Consider the following 19528-nt stretch of genomic DNA (forward strand, 5'->3'; position numbering starts at 1 on the left):
TATTGCCCTTGACTGACTTACTGCCACAGCTGTGAGATCGATTAATTGATTGATTGGTTTGATCGACTTTTGGGGGAATCTTGGAGAGCCAAATTTTAATTTCTGCTCCTCCATAGGAGTATGGAATATATATGTATTTTTATATTTTCATATTGGTTGACTATATTTCCTCCCCAACTTAAACTTACAACTGCAACATGTGAATTGACAAATGTTTAACAAATTTTTCTGCTTCTCATCTTTAGTAAGAGTCTTTTTAAAATGATTTACCAGTGGTTGACAAAGTATCTTCCCATACAGCTACAACTGTAAAATGTGAGTTTATTGAAGTTTTTAACTCTTTCGAAATGTTTCTATTTCTGCTTCCCAGCAGGAGTATGTTTTTCAAAATTGTTTTCCAGTGGTTTACATCTTTTCTGCCCTTACAATTACGGCTGCAAAATGTGAGTTAATTGATTAGTCAATTAAATTATTCAGCAACTGTTAAAATTTTGGAATTTTCTCTTACTACTCCTTAGCATGAGAAAAGGTTATTTGTAAAGATTACACATGGGTGGCAAATTTTCTGCTCTTACAACTGCAGCGACAACATGTGAGTTAACTGATTAATTAAGGTAATTGTTTTGGCCAACTGTTCACTTAACTTTCACAAATTTCTATTCTCAGCTTCAGTATAAGTTGTTTGATTTTCATGTGGTTGACAATCTTTCCACCCTCAGAGATACAATTATAATATATTAGTTAATTAATTAGGTAATTAGTGAATGAAATTAATCCGCAAGTGTTTACTTTTTTACAAATTTCTCTTTGCTTCATAGCAGGAGTGAGTTGTTTTTGAAAATAATTTACAAGTGGTTGACATTTTTTTCTGCCCCTTGCTACCACTGCATGCGAGTTAATCGATCAACTGGTCAATGAAATTGTCAACTTTCTGTATTAAGAATTACAAGTTTTGAAATATTTTAAAGATGATTAACAAGTGGTTGACAATGTTTCTGACTTTAAGGATTACAGTTGCAAAATATGAGTTAATTGATCAACGAAATTGATCTGCAACTTTCTATTACAAATTAGGAGTTTGAATTATTTTTTAAAATGATTTACAAGTGGTTGACATTTTTCTGACATTACAGTTACGTCTGCATGTTAGTTAATCAACTAGTCAATAGAATTAATTGTGAACTTTCTCTATTATGAATAACAAGTTAATTATTTTTAGAAATTACAAGTGGTTGACATTTTTCTGCCATTACAGTTATGGCTGCATGTGAGTTAATTAACTAATCAATAGAATTAATTGTCAACTTTCTCTAAGTTTAGAATTATTTTTAGAAATTGTGGTTGACAATGTTTCTTCCCTTAAGAATTACAGTTGCAAAATATGAGTTAATTGATCGATGAAATTAATTTGCAACTTTTTCTTACGAGTTATTAGTTTGAATTATTTTTTTAAAATGATTTGCCAGTGTTTGATATTTTTCTGCCATTAGTTATGGCTGCCAATGAGTTAATCAACTAGTCAATAGAATTAATTGTCAACTTTCCTTATTTCGAATCACAACTTTAGAATTAATTTTCGAAATTATTTACAAGTGGTTGTCAATGTCTCTTGCCTTAAGAATTACAGTTGCAAAATATGAGTTAGTTAATTGATGAATGAAATTAATCTGCAACTTTCTCTTACAAATTACTAGTTTGAATTATTTTTAGGAAATATTTACAAGTGGTTGACATTTTTCTGCCATTAGTTAGGACTGCATGTGAGTTAATTAACTAGTCAATAGAATTGTTAACTTTCTCTATTACGAATAACAAGTTTAGCATTATGTTTAAAAATGATTTACAAGTGGTTGACAATGTCTCTGTCCTTAAGAATTACAGTTGCAAATTGAGTTAATTAATTGATCAATGAAATTAATCTGCTACCTTCTCTTACGAATTACTAGTTTGAATTCTTTTTAAAAATGATTTGCAAGTGGTTGATATTTTTCTGCCATCAGTTATGGCTGCATGTGAGTTAATTAGTCAATAGAATTAATTGTTAACTTTCTCTATTTCGAATCGCAACTTTAGAATTAATTTTGGAAATTATTTACAAGTGGTTGACATTTTTCTGCCATTACAGTTAGGACTGCATGTGAGATAATTAACTAGTCAATAGAATTGTCAACTTCATTACAAATAACAAGTTTTGAATTATTTTTAAAAATGATTTACAAGTAGTTGACATGTTTTTACTATTAGTTACAGCTGCATGTGAGTTAATTAATTAGTCAATGGAATTAATTCTCAACTTTATTTCAAATTACAAGTTTAGAATTATTATTTTTTAATTATTTACAAGTGGTTGACAGTTGCAAAATATGAGTTAATTAATTGATCAATGAAATTAATCTGCAACTTTCTCTTACGAATTACGAGTTAGAATTATTTTTAGAAATTATTTACAAGTTTTTTTTTGTTTTTATATTTATTTACAAGACATTTTTCTGCCATTACAGTAACGGCTGCGAGTTAATTAGTTGATATAATTTATTTTCAACTTTATTTATTTCAAATCACAACTTTAGAATTCATTTTAGAAATTGTTTACAAGTGGTTGACGATGTTTCTGCCCTAATAATTACAGTTGCAAAATATGAGTTAATTAATTGATCAATGAAATTAATCTGCATCTTTCTCTTACCAATTACGAGTTAGAATTATTTTTAGAAATTATTTAAAAGTGGTTGACATTTTTATGACATAACAGTTACGGCTCCATTTGAGTTAATTCACTCGTAATAGAATTGTCAACTTTATGAGGAATTACAAATTTTGAATTATTTTTAAAAATGATTTATAAGTGGTTGACAATAATTCTGTCCTTAAGAATTACAGTTGCAAAATCTGAGTTAATTAATTGATTAATGAAATTAATCTTAATTACGAGTTTGAATTATTTTTAAAAATGATTTACAAGTGGTTGACATTTTTCTGAAATTAGTTACGGCTGCATGTGAGTTAGTCAATAAAATTATTTTTTTACTTTATTTCTAATCACAAGTTTAGAATTATTTTTGGTTGACAACGTTTCTGCTCTTAAGAATTACGGCTGCAAAAGGTGAGTTAATCGATTAATCAATGAAATGAATCTGCAACTGTTCACTTTTAGAACTTTGCGCTCCTCAACAGAACTGCAAGTTTTTCAAGTCACCAGTGGTTGGCTTTCTGCTCTTAGAACATCAACAGGTGAGTTCATTGATTCATTCATCAATTTAATCTGCAACAGATTAATTTTTGCTTCATAACTAGTCTACTATTTCGGAGTCCGACCCCAAAATATCGAATCGGAAGAATCCCCTTTAAAAAGCAATTCTGAGTGCCTCAGGCACCGGCTTGTCCTCGGGGCCCTAATAATAAGTGACACGATCCTCCTGCCTGACCCCTCCCCGCTTTGCCAAGGGGGGGGCACGGCGGGGCCCGTGGCGGCCCCTGCATTGATGCTCTGCAGCTGTTTCCAAATCCTCGCCTTGATTTTGATCCTCTTCCTCTTTTCCCCAAGGACCCTAATGAGCCGGTGGCGCTTTGTGGCCCTCCTCATAACGTTCTTGTCGCAAGCTCATTCCCAGAGCATCAATGAATGCGGACGCTCGAATTAATTCATTGTTAGCCGCTCCGCTACATGGTCTCGGAGCTAATGGGACCATAAGGGCCGTGGAAAAAAGACGGTGAAATGAAAAGGACTCTTTTTAAAAGATTTTAAATGGGGAAGAAAAACATCCCTGGGGATTCATTTGTTCTGCTGAAAATGAGTGAATTTATAGTATTTGGGGTTCGTACGGGCGCTTGAAATCCTTGGCGATGCTTGATTTTTGGGTGAAGCGCTTGTAGAGGTTTAAAATCGTTGCCATGTTTCTTGGAAGTCTCACTCTATGGACTACGCATTAAATGAAGAAAAATAAAAAAAGACTGCTAAAAGAAAATGCCACAGACTGCTCTCTGACACGACAAGGAAAATTGAATCACACACAAGAGTAAAAAGACATTGTTGACACAACCCGTCGCAGTCTTAGAAAAGGTGAACTGAGAAATTCTGTATCTGTGATAAAATTACTGATCCATAAACCCGTGGTTAAGATAATAAAACCTGTTTTAATTATCAGGAATTTTCATTGCATGTCAGAAATGAAATATTATTTTCCCCTGCACCAAAAACAGGTGGTTGTGAAATATTTTCTAGCTTACATTGGGGTCCGGTGGTGCTAGTTGTTGTGGCCGCACGGCGGAGAAAAAACCCTCTTTGCAAAAATCTTTCCATCCCTTTTGTCGCATCTCTCAGCCGAGGGATAGGGAAAAGGAGATCATGGCTTGGTTTTGCCATTTTTGCTGGCTGGGAAGACAAAGCTGTGACTTTCAGCCTTCCTGGTCTCCAGACTCTGCTCTTGAATTTTTATGTGTTTTCAAGGTTTGAAAGAAGCTTGAATTTTGGGCAAAGTGCTTGTAAATTCTTGAAATTGTTGCCATGGTTTTTTGGAAGTCTGACTCAATGGACTACGCTTTAAATGAAGAAAAAGAAAACAGGTCTGCCCCCAAAAAATGGTTTCGTTTTGCCATTGCATCTATCAGGGTTCGTACGGGTGCTTGAAATCTTGAAAATGCTTGAATTTTGATGTGTGTTCAAGATTTGGAAAAAGCTTACATTTTGGGTTAAGTGTTTGTAAATGCTTGACATCTTTGCCATGTTTCTTGGAAGTCTCGGTGGATCAAAAAATGAATAACAGACGTTATTTCTTGAAAAGGATGTTCAGATACGGACCAAACTTCTCTTGAAAAATGTTATGTAAAAAAGATTGTTTTAAAAAATCTGAAATACTGTAATCTGAGGAGAAAAAAATACAAATTCTAAAAAAAAGAAAAAAAGTAATCTATAAAACGACCTAAACATTTTGGAAAACACAATTTTTATTTGGAATGTTTTTTTTTCCCGTAATACAAAAAAATGTCAATAGAAAAAAGTTGCCTTCATTTGGAAATGAGAAAAAAAATTGGTGTCACTATTTATAATCCTTTTAATAAATTCAATAATTTGTATTCATTGTTAAATTTCTAAAGGCATTGGCACTGTTGACCAGTATGTATCAAACGTCTGGGAAAGATTTTAGTATGATACATCACCACTAGATGTCAGGAATGGCTTTGATCTATTATTTGTCCACATATCGAGGAGCCCCTACTTCTTCGTGTTGCCTTCTTTCCTTTATCCAGCGATTGAGAGTGTGTGATTGTTGCTATTGAGTCCATATGACTTATAATATCTAATTCCTTAGCTTCAGCTAACAGTTAGCGTGTAGCCTAAATGTCATTATTAGCCTTGTAAACACTGTGAGACTGGTCAATAACAAAAAACAAGCATGCACTGCAAAGAAATACTTGTCACACAATCCAAGTCATTTATTAGATACATCTAATTATCCATGTAATTTTCTTTAGAAGCATTTCTTGATTACTTTAAGGCTACATGCTAATAGTTAGCTAAAGCAAATTACAGGACACTGCCGATAGAATAAGTAATATGGACTCGATAGCAACAATCTTGTACATTTAACTTATTTTACCTGACAAGGAGTTTTTTGATGAGCGCCTCGGTCCAATCTTTTTGCTTTAATGCATTTATCCAGAACTCGTCTTTTTCTTTGATTAGGAGTGTCCGCTGGGATCCTGTAAAACTTCAACGATCGCTAACAATTTCTTTCTCTGATTCTGGCACACAAACACATGATTACCACCAGGGTTGGGTAGGGTTACTTTAACTGGATTACTTTCAATGACTTTTGGATGACTCCAATACCAAATATGCTAATAAAAGACAAAAGAAAGTAAATATGAATAAAATGATGACTCACAACACGTGGTAAGCTTTCTCTCCTGGCTTTGATCTCTTTGATCTCCGGCAAAACGAACATAAAATGCGACAGAAACAAAATGAAAATAATTTTTGCCGTTCCATGTATTCAGTTACTCCCCAAGCCTGCACAAAATTTAGTCATTTTATTCATATTTAGTTTCTTTTGTCTTTTATTAGCATATTATAGTATAGAATAGACCTTTATTGTCATTGTTACAAAATGGGTTAACATTGTGACAACGATATTGGGCATGACACTCCAGTTTCACACATTCACAGTGAGGTAAAAAAGCCAAGAAGATAAAGGAACAGAGAAGATAAGGTTATAAAATATAAAATATTTGGTATTGGAGTCATCCAAAAGTAATTGAAAGTAATCAAGTTAAAGTTACCCTACCCAACCCTGATGACAACTAGCTGCAACCACTGCTTTCTTTTCCTCTGTCTTCTAACCAAGTCTTGTTTTGCCTCCAGCTTCAGCTGTGTCGTCACCCGTGACGTAGTTTATGAAAGGGTCCGCACGACGCTTTATTAGCTTTTGGTTGCACTTAAATGGGGACCGTTTGCTCCCCCCCAGTTAATCTTTATTGAGTGTCGCCCATTCTGCCGATTTCATGCCTCCCCCTCTTTTCGCCCCCCTCCATATGACGGCAGGCAGGTGTAGCTTGACAGAGGGAAGAATGGCCGTGCAGCATGGGGGTGGGCACCTCTGCTCTCACCTTTGCGTCCGATTATCCGATCCGGACTGCAATGTGCATGCTGAGGCACTTAATCTCATTTTAATGACTCTTGTCAAGCGCGTTTGTGTTTTTGGGTCCTGTTGCACGTTCGATATTTCTCTTTTTTTCATTGCTCTGTTTTATATATGAATTTTAAATCATTTATTACTTGATTTTTTCATGCAATCTAGTTATTTACTAAATGCATACTTTAAATAATTTTTATCTTAAACTCATTTGACTTGTAGTGCCACCAGAGCTAGGGTCCAGTTGAAGGAGGGACTGTCGAGTAATTCTTTAAATTATATTTATTTTATTCCGAATCTAATTCAGTGGTTACCGATTCGGCCAGTAGGTAGCGCTCCCAATATCCCACCTGAATGAATTAGACACAACCTCGTATTGTGTCTAGCATTTATCCTGAAGGAAGCAATACTCTAAAATGATTATCCTTTTAGCTTTATCGATTTTTTTCAGTTCATTGATATGGATAATGAATAATAAGACCGGGAAGAAAATAGTAAAGACACGCAAAAAAATAATGCCCGTGTTTCGATACTTGCAAACTACATTTGTTTACATGACAAGGAATATAAAATCACGCACAAGAATTAAAGGACATTGTTGACACAACCCCTCGCAGTCTTAGAAAAGGTGAACTGAGAAATAAATTCTGTAGCTGTAATAAAATTACTGATCCATAAACCCGTGGTTAAGATAATAAACTAATTATCTGGGATCATTTTCATTGCATGTCAGAAATTAAATTTTATTTTCCCCTGCACCAAAAACAGGTGGTTGTGAAATTTTCTTGCTTACATTTGGGTAAGAAAAAGGAGCACTTGCCGAAGTCTCTCTATCCCTTTTGTCGCATCCCTCAGCCGAGGGATAGGGAAAAGGAGATCATGGCTTGGTTTTGCCATTTTTTTCTGGCAGGGGAGACGAGGCAGTGGCTTTCAGCCTTCCTGGTCTCCATTTACCCTTACAGGTGGCCTTTTTTTTTTCTTTTCTTTTTTTTTAATCTACGCCATGTCGCAAATGGGCTGGGCTGAAATTCTCATAGAAAGCCAAGGTGTAGTTTTCGCGTTCCAGTTTGCCTTATTTCTCTTCGTTGATCCTGCCTATCTTTTGCTACTAGTAGTCCAGGATTTGCATTGAACATATTTTTACAAGGTTGTATGATTCAGTCGCGCAGTAGTTGGCGCATTCGCCTAACACAAGATAGGTCCCCGGTTTGAGACCGTGTTGAAACATAGAAAGGGATGGGTGCCGCCAGGTTGTACTTGCCCAAGACGCACCACGGTGAATGGTGCCCCTGCGACCCTAGTGGTTAAGGGATCATACCTACTACTTACATTTACTTACTGGCCTGATGAGGGATGGGTGCTACCAGGTCATACTTGCCCAAGACACACCACAGGTAATAGTGTTCCTACGACCCCAGTCGTTAAGGGATCCATCCAATTAACCAGTGTTTCTGTAGCGCATTGGTTAAAACATTTGCCTAATATGCAAAAGTCTCCAGTTTGAGACCACCTGGAAAAATTTGTTGGCCTGAAGATTGATGGGCGCCACCAGGTCATACTTGCCCAAGATACACCACAGGTAATGGTGCTCCTACGACCCCAGTCGTTAAAGGATCCAACCAATTAACCAGTGTTTCTGTAATGCATTGGTTAAAACATTTGCTTAATATGCAAAATGTCTCCAGTTTGAAACCAGCTGGAAACATTTGTTGGCCTGAAGATGGATGGGCGCCACCAGGTCGTACCTGCCTAAGATACACCACAGGAAATGGTGCCCCTATGACTCTATTGGATCCTACCCCTACGATTCTAAGGGATCCTACCTACCTAGCCACATTTACTAACTGGCCTGAAGAAGGGTGGGTGCCACCATGTCATACTTGCCCAAGACACACCACGGGAAACGGTGCCCCTGCAACCCTAGTAGTTAAGGGATCCAACCAACAAACCAGTGTTTCCGTCCTGCAGTGGTTAAAACATTTGCGTAACACGCAAAAGTCTCCAGTTTGAGACCAGTTGGAAACATTTGTTGGCCTGAAGATTGATGGGGGCGCCACCTGGCTGTACTTACCCAAGATACACCACAGGAAATGGTGCCCCTACGACCCTAGGCGTAACGGGATCAGACCAACTAACCAGTGTTTCCGGAGTGCAGTGGTTAGAACATTTGCCTAACATACAAAAGGTCTCCAGTTTTAGACTGGTTAGAAACATTTGTTAGATGGGTGCCACCAGGCTGTACTTGCCCAAGACACACCACAGGAAATGGTACCCCTACGAACCTAGTGGATACTACCCCTACAATCATAAGGGATCCTACCTACCTAGCCACATTTACTTACTGGCCTGGAGAGCGGTGGGTGCCACCAGGCCATACTTGCCCAAGACACACCACGGGAAATAGTACCTCTAAGACCCATGTGATTAAGGGATCCAATTAACCAACGGTAGTGCCCTTAATCACAAGAAGTCTCGTAGGGCAGCACAATTAAAGACTACAGACTGTTATGACACCATCCCCTGATCTAGAACCTACATGAGGGCAAGGAAAAGCTCAAAAAATGAAGGGACTGCACATGAGTTCAGCCACCTTCCAGGATGACCAGGCTTCAGTGGATGTAACAAGTCACAAGGTATATATTTTCACTCTAGTATATATTCCTATTTCATAAAGCAACCACAAAAATCTAACATTCTACGCTAACATTTTGCCTCATTTTGTTTCAGATTGATCAACCCACCCCAATAACCACCAGATAAGATCTGAAATTTACCGACATTCAACCTGTGGAATAATCCCGACAGGTGGGTTTTACCCACCCCCCCTGAACAAAACATTCGCTCGCGAGTCTTGCCCATCCAAATGTGTTGCGCCAACGCTTTTGTTCCTCGCCAATCTGCTACTGTTGGGAATTAAATATCAAAATGTACCGTTTACCAAATTGTTCGGATTAGTTATCCGACTCCATTAACCAAACGCAGCCTACATTCACCCTACAATTTATGCACGCTCGTTTCTTGGGGGAAAAGATGAACAGGAAGCTGACATTTCCACACGGGGAGCAGATTTATTTTGTACTCCATCGAAAACGGCCAAATTAGTGACGCTGGAGTCTCTGGGAAGCCTTTTTCTCAAGTCCTTTAGCTTTCTCCTATTGGCCATCTTCTCCCCGCATAATGGCGTGCCGACTCCTCCCATGGGCGCGCCAAGGAAGCCCCCCTGGGGCTCGCCATCCTGTAGATGAGCGTCCCAATGTCTGGGATACTCAAAACAACACCGAGCGTTTCTACGTCATCAGGGCCTTTCTGCGTCAACAGCGTCCGGATGCGCTGATTATCTTATCAGCCGTACGTCCGGTTCCCGCCGTTCCTGTAAACAACATTTTCCACCAGGGTGCCCGGACCTCGCACCACAGCCCAGTCGGTGAATATCTTTTGCATTAAATGTCATTTGTATTCAATCGTACAAAATCCTTTAGAGTCAAATGTATAAAATCCTTCAATCCCTCTCATGGCCTCAGCAGACCACTTAATCGTTAATTTGGCAATCAAGTTTGGGTCTGGTGTTGTTCATTACATCTAAAAGGCAATAAAGTCAAGACTTCCCAAAGCACTTTACAATGTGCTCCACATTTCCCAATAGCGGCCTTGCAGCCATGTAAGGCGCTAACCGGCTTATTGGGGGTATTAGGGGTTCAGTGTCTTACCCAAGGACACTTCGACATGTAACACGGACGAGCCGGGATTCGAACTGGGATCCCTTGATCCCTAGACGAGCGCTCTACCTCCTGAGCCCCATAATATAAGAGTTCATGGGAGTAGTTACCACTCGACGAGTGGCCTTGCCGCCATTGACTTGTCCTATCAGTGGCACTGTTGGGGCTGTATTATTTCTGAGAAAATAGTCACAGAAAACATTGGATTTTCCATATTCTTTGTCATATCGGGACTAAGATAGACTCTAGTACACAGGTGTCAAACAGGCGGCCCGCGGGCCAGATCAGGCCCGTCAAGGGATTGAATCCGGCCCGCGAGACAACACTCAGAGAAGCACAAGAGAAAAACAAGCGGCAGGTTGAAATATGTCAACTTGATGTTGCCAAAGCCAAGTGCCTCCAACAAAGACACTGTACTTGTATTTATTCCTCTCTCTCTCTCTCTGTCTGTCTGTCCCTCTGTCTGTCCGTCTGTCCCTCTGTCTGTCCGTCTGTCCCTCTGTCTGTCCGTCTGTCCCTCTGTCTGTCCGTCTGTCTGTCCGTCTGTCCCTCTGTCTGTCCGTCTGTCCCTCTGTCTGTCCGTCTGTCCCTCTGTCTGTCCGTCTGTCCCTCTGTCTGTCCGTCTGTCCCTCTGTCTGTCCGTCTGTCCCTCTGTCTGTCCGTCTGTCCCTCTGTCTGTCCGTCTGTCCCTCTGTCTGTCCGTCTGTCCCTCTGTCTGTCTGTCTGTCCCTCTGTCTGTCTGTCTGTCCCTCTGTCTGTCTGTCTGTCCCTCTGTCTGTCTGTCTGTCCCTCTGTCTGTCTGTCTGTCCCTCTGTCTGTCTGTCTGTCCCTCTGTCTGTCTGTCCGTCCCTCTGTCTGTCTGTCCGTCCCTCTGTCTGTCTGTCCGTCCCTCTGTCTGTCTGTCCGTCCCTCTGTCTGTCTGTCTGTCCGTCCCTCTGTCTGTCTGTCTGTCCGTCCCTCTGTCTGTCTGTCTGTCCGTCCCTCTGTCTGTCCGTCCCTCTGTCCGTCCGTCCCTCTGTCCGTCCGTCCCTCTGTCTGTGTCTTTTTAACTTCTTTTGCTCCAACTTCCTTTTTTCTCTTTCTCTCTTCCTACCCTTCGCGCTTTCTTTTCTTTTTTCTCTCCTGTCTGTCACAACTTTTTATCTTTTGATTTTCACGCTCTCTCCCTCTCTCTTTTTCTTTCTTTGTCTTGCCCTTTCTCCTTTTCCCTCCCTCTTTCTCTTATTTATTTATCTCTTTTTTTCTTTTTAATCTACTAGTCCGGCCCCCGAGTTAAAATTGAGTTTGACACCCCTGCTCTAGTACAATTGTTCTTCCCATATAATTTGGTGATAAGCAAACCACCATGGAAAATGCTTTCTAATTTGCTTGGTCTTCCCTTTCGACCAATCCATTATCTCCAATAATCGAAATTTACCGACACTCAACCTGTGGAATAATCCCGACAGGTGGGTTTTTTTCCCCGCCCCCCGGAACAAAACATTCGCCCGCGACTGTTCCCCATCCAAATGTGTTGCGCCAACGCTTTTGTTCCTCACCAATCTGTTACTTTTCCACTTGACCTCATTAATGTTCTCGCAAGCGTGCTGGATGGATCCAAATGATATTCATTGAAGCTCCTAATCTATTCCAACACGTTTTGTTGTTCCTAAACTCCAGCAAATCTTTTTTTTTTTCTTCCTTTTTTTGTCTCCCCTACTTCTCCTTCTCTTTGATAGCTTTCCCAGCAGCTCTTTGTAACGCGACAATTAGCGTGCGTCTTTGTGCAATAATTGTCAATCATCCACACCAAATTGATGGGCTTTAAATGGCTGAGAGAAAAGACCCCCCCCTCCCTCGTCGATGGGGCCCTTATAGGAGGGGGGGGGGCTCAAAAACCGGGGTTAATGCATACATTGAGGTTTTTTAATTCCTCTTTAATAAAGAACCCGACCCCGCCTTGATTTTTTAGGGGGGGGGTGATGAATGCCATCAATGTAAATCAATCTAGATCAGAAAGGGAATATAGAGGGGGGGGTCGATATCATCTGGGGGAGGCTCATAAAAAAAGCAGCTGTTTGCTCAGTAATCTTTTTACGTGCCTTGTCACTCACCTTGCTTCTTTTTTTTTGCCATCTATACCTCCATATATGCCCCCCCTCCCTCCTCACTTTTTTCTAATGGGGAGGGGGGTTTGTATTTAAAGAAAAAAAATCCCATTTTTCCTTCCAATCCTCCTTGTAGCCGGTGAAAAGAGGCGTGCATGGATGTCAAATCGTCCTGAAAAGCTCCCCCCCCCCCATGAAAGATTGATTTGCGACACTTTTCATTGGGGGGGTTACATCACAAAAAGTGAGGGGGGTGGGGGGTAGAGGTGGGTATTGTGGCTGTTTTAGAGAACTGGCTCTTTCGGCACGGCTGACTGAAAAGAGACGGCTCTTTTGGTTCCTGAACTGTTCAGTTTTGTTGAAATGGCCCGATGATAATGAATTATAATGCATCAAAATTATTTTAAAAATGTCGGATGTTACTATATTATATATTAGCCTTTATTGGTTCACGAGACAGTGAACTTTATAGTAAGCAACAGAAAGATGACTATGCTCGTATTGATCCTTCACGAGCTCCTTCAGAGAAAAAGAGGGAAGAGAAACACTAAAAGAGAAATATATATATTTAAAGAGAAAGAGATACAAAAAGAGACGAGGAAAGAAAAGGGTAGAGAAGGAGAAACAGAAATAAAAGGAAAGATGGAGAGAAAGAATGACAACTCTAAAAACATAGAGAAAAACAGTGAGGGAAAGGGTGGGTGAGAATAAGAGAAGGAAAGTCTGTGAAATATAGAAACCTAGAAAGAAAAAAAGTGAGTGAGAAAGAGACGAGTGAAAGAAATAGAAATAAACAGAAGGGAAGAGAGAAGGATAGTGAGAAAGAAAGCAAAAATAGATACAGAGAGAGGGGCAGAGAAGGGGGCTGTAAAGGAGAAAGAAAGAGAAGAAAAAGAGTAAGAGAGGGAGAGAGCATTATTGAAAGAGGAAATAAGAGAGAGAAAAATAAAGAGGAAAAAGACAAAGAGAAAAGTAGAGGGAAAGAGACAAGCGAGAGAAGAGGGAGAAAGAAGGATGCAGAGGGGGACAAGAGAGAAAAGATCGAGAGAGAAATATTGAGCGAGAGAGAGAGAGAGAGAGAGAGAGAGAAAATATAGAAGGAAAAAGAAAAGTAAAGGGAAAGAGACAAGCAAGAGAAAAAGAGGGAGAAGGGGAGAGAAAAATAGAAAGCTTGAGGAAAAGGGGGAGAAAGAAGGATACAGAGAGGGGAAAGAGCGAAAAGATCAAGAGAAGTATAGAAAGATTGAGAGAAGAGAAAGCAAGAGAGAGAAATATTGAGAGAGAAAAAGAGAAGGAAAGAAAAGGGTAGTGGAGAAACTGAAATAGAAGGAAAGATGGAAAGAATGACAACTCTAAAAACTTAGAGAGAAAAACAGTGAGAGAAAGAGAGCGAAAGGGTGGGTGAGAATAAGAGAAGGAAAAGCATTGAAATATAGAAACCTAGAGATAAAAAGTGAGTGAGAATGAGACGAGTGAAAGAAATAGAAATAAACAGAAGGGAAGAGAGAGAAGTATAGTGAGAAAGAAAGCAAAAATAGATACAGAGAGGGGAAGAGAAGAGGGCTATTAAGGAGAAAGAAAGAAAAAGAGGGAGAGAGTACTATTGAAAGGAAATAAGAGAGAGAGAGAAAAATATAGAAGGAAAAAGACAAGCGAGAGAAAGAGGTAGAAAGGAGGATGCAGAGGGGGAAAAGAGAAAAGATCAAGAGAAATATAGAAAGATCGAGAGAAGACAAATCAAGAGAGAAATATTGAGAGATAGAAAAAGATAGAGAAAGAAAAGGTTAGTGGAGAAATAGAAGGAAAGATGGAGAAAAAGAATGAGAACTATAACAACTTAGAAAGAAAAACAGTGAGTGAAAGGGTGGGTGGGAATAAGAGAAGGAAAGTCAGTGAAATATAGAAACCTAAAGAAAAAAGTGAGTGAGAAAAAGACGAGTGAAAGAAATGGAAATAATCATGAGGGAAGAGAGGGAAGGATTGTGAGAAAGAGAGTGAGAAAAGAGCAAAAAAAGATACGAGCAAAAAGAGAGGGGAACAGAAGGGACTGTAAAAGAGAAAGAAAGATGAGAAAGAGAATGAAAAAGAGAAGATAAGAGAGAGAGCAATATAGAAAGAGGAAGACAGAAAAAAGAGAGGGAGAGAAATATAGAAAGTTTGAGGGAAAGGAGAAACAAGGATACAGAGGGGAAAAGAGAAAGGATAAATATAGAAAGATTGAGAGGGAGGAAAAGAATAGATATAGAAAGATCAAGAGAAAGCAAGAGTGAGAAATATTGAGAGATAGAGAGGGAGAAAAAGAATATAGAGAGAGAGTGATAGGAGATGGGAATATAGAAAGAGGGAGTGAAAAAGAAAAAAGAGAATATAAAGAGATAGATCCAATGAAAGAGAAACAGAAAGGGAGCATAGGTGAAAAATATAGAAAGAGAAAAAAGAAAGAAAAAACGATATGGATGGATAGAGACAGAAACCAAAAGGAAGAAAAAGAAAAGATAAAGGGAGAAAAGGAGAGAATTTCGAAGAGATTCATCCAGGAGCCGGCTCTCATCACTCAAAGAGCCTGCTCACAAACCCGTCTCGTTTTCGAACGACCCATCCCTAACCCCTAGCGTTCCAACGGAATAAAGATGTCGCGAATAAAACTCGAAAAAGAAAACGAAGAAAAAAATCTCTGCCGAAGCACTCAAAACAGGGGTCCGGTTTCAAAACGTTTGGGGGGGGGGGTGCAGGAGGGACTATTTCTTCCCCACCAAACAACAAAAACGCCATGAATATTAAACCCTTTTACCGCAACAAGTGCAGCCCGTCAAAGCGGCTTTCCGTGGGAACAATGCTGCGTGGGTACCCCCCCCCCCCCTCTTTGCAACCCCCCACCCCATCATCAAACTTTCTCGTGAAATATTTCGAAAGAATCCACGAGCGTGTTTCTATTCTTCCTCTTCCCGCGCGAAATAACATTACAGGCACATGAATAGCAAAAGCTTCACGTGCACGCTCACTCTCTCGCTTTATTGGATTTCTTTTTTAACTTTGAATAAAATAAAATCTAGCTTTTTTTTTAGAACCTCATCAAGTATTCTTTATTGTGATCTAGTAGCATTCGTCGTGAAGATAGAGGCCTTGTATACGCAATTTGAGAACAGCCTCGTAGAAATTTGTGTTCATAGAAAATCAAACGGAAATATTTGAGACGTTTTCCTCAAATCGTCTTATTTTTTGTTTTTGTTTCAAAACATGCATTGTCTTTATCGAAAGAGTAGAAAATATAGTTTAAAAGAGGGATGGGGGGTGTTAAACTAAAATAATAACCTGAAAAAACAGAAAAAAACATTATCCTGACGGGGTTGTGGGGGGTGTTTATTATACAATTCTCTGATTTCCTCCTTTTCTTTCTTTTTCATTCTTTTTCTTTCTGCCTCTCTCTTTTTTTCTCTGAGTCGCTATTTCTCTGTGACTTTCTTTCTCTCTCTGCCTCCTTTTGACATTTATTTATTTCCTTCGTCTTTGTTTCGTTCCTTCTTTCTCTCTCTCTCTCTCTCTCTCTCTCTCTCTTCCCTCTTTTTCTCTCACATTTTCTCTCTCTCTTTCACTTTCTCTTTCCTATACTCTCTTTGTCTCTCTTGTTGTCATTGTCTCTTTCTCTGTCTCTTTTTCCTCTATTTTTCTCTTTATTTTTCTTCTGTTTTTCTCTCTCTCCCCGTTTCATTTATTTTCTCTCTTTTGCTCTCTAAATTTCTCTTGATTTATCTCTTCTCTCCTTTTCTCTTTCTTTCTTATTCTTTTCCTTCTGTCTCTCACTTTTTTTCTTTGAATGTCTCTTTCTCTCTCCGTGACTCTTTCTCTCCCTGCCTCTGTTCGACTCTTTCTATTTCTTTGTATTGCTCTCTCTCTCTCTCTCTCTCTCCTTTCTGACTTTTATCTCATTCTCTCCCTCCTTTTTTATTTAGTTCTTTCTTTGCTTTGTTCCTTTCCTTCTTCTTTCCTTCTGTTTCTATTTCTCTACGCCAATGTCTCTTTCTATCTTTTTTCCTTCCCTTTCGTTGTTTCTTTCTCTTTTTTTTTTCTTTCCCCCTTTCCCTATCCCTCTATCCTTTCTTTCCTTCTCTCTAATCTACGAGTCCGGCCTACAAAATAATGTTTTTTGTATTTTTTACCGCGTGGCCCCCAAACTGAATTTAATTGATTTATCTCTTGATTTTTCTGATTTCTCTCCTTTTCATTCTTTTTCATTCTTTTTCTTTCTGCCTCTTTCACTTTTTTCTCTCTCCGAGTCTCTTTCTCTGTGACTTTTTTTTCTCTCTCTGCCTCTGTTTGACTCTTTCTCTTTCTTCGTATTGCTCTCTCCCTCTCTCACCTTTCTGATTTTTGTCTTTCATTCTCTCCCTTCTTTCTCTTTTTCTCTCTTTCTCTCTCTCTTTCACTCTCTTTCTTTCTCTCTTTCTTTCTCTCTTTTTCTCTCTCTTTCTCTTTTTCTCTTTCCCTCATTACCTTTCTCTTTCTTTCTCTCTTTCTCTCTTTTTCTCTCTCTTTCTCTCTTTTTCTCTTTCCCTTTCCCTCATTCCCTTTTTCTTTCCCTTTCTTTCTTTCTTTCTCTTTCTTTTTCTTTTTTTCCTCTGTCTTTCCCTCCCTTTCTCTTTCTTTCACTCCCTTTCTCTTTATCCTTTCTTTCCTTCTCTCTAATCTACGAGTCCGGCCTCCAAGATGTTTTTATTTTTTACCGTGTGGCCCCCAAACTGAGTTCCACACCCCTGCCCTATCAGGCGCATTTATGAGAACACAGGTTAAGAAAAACTGGGGAAATGGTAGTGTAAAAATAAAAAATTTTTTGAAAACAAATAGAATTTTTAAAAAACTAAAAACAAAACCCCCCGATATATTCACTAATCTGAAAACACGATTCCTTATGAAATAGAAAAATACAAAAAGGAGTGGAAACGAATATTTCGAGAGGGGAAAAAAAATAATAATCTGAAAAATAGTCTGATGATTACCCCTAAAAACAAAGAAATACGATTTCAAAATAAATATCCATAAAAACTGGGAAAATCCGAAAGAGAGGCATTTATGAAAAAGAAAAATCAATGGGCATTCTTCTGTATTTTATTTCCTTAAATATATTTTATATTAGGTTTACTATCATATTTATAAACAAAATGAAAAATAAAGAACTATATTTGAATTTTATTTTGAAGGGGAGGATTTAAAAAGACTGTAAATTCTTTAAATACCGTTTTCATGTTGTTGTTTTTTTTTTTTTAATTTAAAATCATCCCTGTCCACTTACGTTTTCCCATAATGTATGCGTTTTTGGATCATTTCCGGTGTTTTAATTCTTTTTTTTCTACGAGAAAAGCAAAAATAGATACTGCTAAATACAATAAGCAACACTGTATTTCCTGCAGGGTGGAAATTACTCAGAAAGATGCTAAAATGTTTATCTGGTACCTGAAAATCGTTTTTTTTTAACACAAATGATCTTTATTTTTGTTTTACATGTTGTCATGCCGTGAGTAAATAGGTGCCACGTTGTGTTTATAAGGTTATATACATATATATTTAAGCCTTTTAGAAATTTAACTTCAAAAGGAAAAATCAGTTTAATATTGTAAATATTTTAAAAGCATTGGAAACATTAAAGGTAACTTGTTTAATATTTGACCACTAGATGGCACTATGTTGTCTACTGCGAATGAAAACCAGGGCCACAGAGCACAGTGGAGCAGCGAGATGCCAGACAAACATGGCAGCGACTACTCGGTATCTAAAAGAACTCGACCTATGTGTCACGGTTGCCATGGCACCCAATTGGCCCCGCCCGTGTGGCGCCAGCTGCGGCTCATTGATAGATTGGCTTGCCGTCTATTTAAGCTCAGTGCTCTCACTCTTCCTTTGTCAGTCTGTCAAAGAACCTCTGCCGCGCAAGACGTGGGTTTTGACTCGGTCCTGTTTCCTGTTGGTATTCCCTGTCCGGTATTGTTCCCGTTTATTTTTGTCCTGTTTAATATCAGTTTCCACTTTTTGTTCCCGTCTATTTTTGTCGTGTTTTATTTCGATTTTCCTGTTTAATTATCAATCATGTCTGTCCTGTCCGGTATCTACTCCATTTGTCCAATATCGAATCAAGCAATTGGTATCGATCTCGTCGGCCTCTGGCTTCCTATCACTTCACGCCAGACTGCTGTCCAACGTGCATGACTCCCCATTTTCCGTAAAATGAAAGGCTTGTGTGAGAAACGTCACGCGTTTGGGTCCTGATCCTGTTCTGCTTCATGACGCTATGAATATTTCCAAAGATTCACATTGGAATGTGTAGTTATGCCTAATATTTTTTAACTGAATGAAAGTTTGTTTGTACCACTAGGAGGCACTAAATATCTCACTGTCCCTTTAATAATTGTTAGGATCCAGAATGCCACCGTGGACCAAGTGGAAGACCAACACACTTGTACCTCATAATTTGCACCTGAGTTTAAGCAGGAAGTTATTACTTGACTGTGCCAACAGCAAAAGCTGTCAGATCGTTGTTTGCCTTTGATGTTTTAATCAAGTCTCGTCAGTTCGTGTGTCTGCGCTTGGGTCTGCCGGAGCGAACCAAATAAAGAATGTTTGTGTCATGATTGTCCTCCTACAGCATGTGTGTCAAACATACGGCCCACGGGCCAAGTCAGGCCCTTGAATCTGGCTGCGAGATGATGTTGAGAGAAGCACAAGAGAAAAACAAGCTGTGGTTTGAAATATGTGAATTTGGGTTTGCCAAAGCCGGGTGCCACTTGCAAAGACATTGTAGTTGTATACTTCTCTCCCTCTCTTTCTTTATCTTCTCTCTATCTCTTTTCCCTCTTTTTCTCTCGCATTCTCTCTCTATCTCTTTGTGTCTCTATTTGTCTCCTTTTCTTTCCTAGACTCTCTCTCTCTCTCTCTCTCTGTCTCTTTTTTTCCCTGTCTTTCTCTGTCTCTTTTTTCTCTTTTTTTCTCTATTTTTCTTCTGTTTTTTCTCTTTCTCTCTGTCTCACTTATTTTTTCACTTTTGCTCTCTAAATCTCTCTTGATTTATCTATTGATTTCGCTCTGATTTCTCTCCTTTTCTCTT

This window comes from Urocampus carinirostris, chromosome 16 (genome assembly GCF_059441175.1).
Source record: "Urocampus carinirostris isolate Australia breed hairy pipefish chromosome 16, RoL_Ucar_1.0, whole genome shotgun sequence".
NCBI classification, from domain to species: domain Eukaryota; kingdom Metazoa; phylum Chordata; class Actinopteri; order Syngnathiformes; family Syngnathidae; genus Urocampus; species Urocampus carinirostris.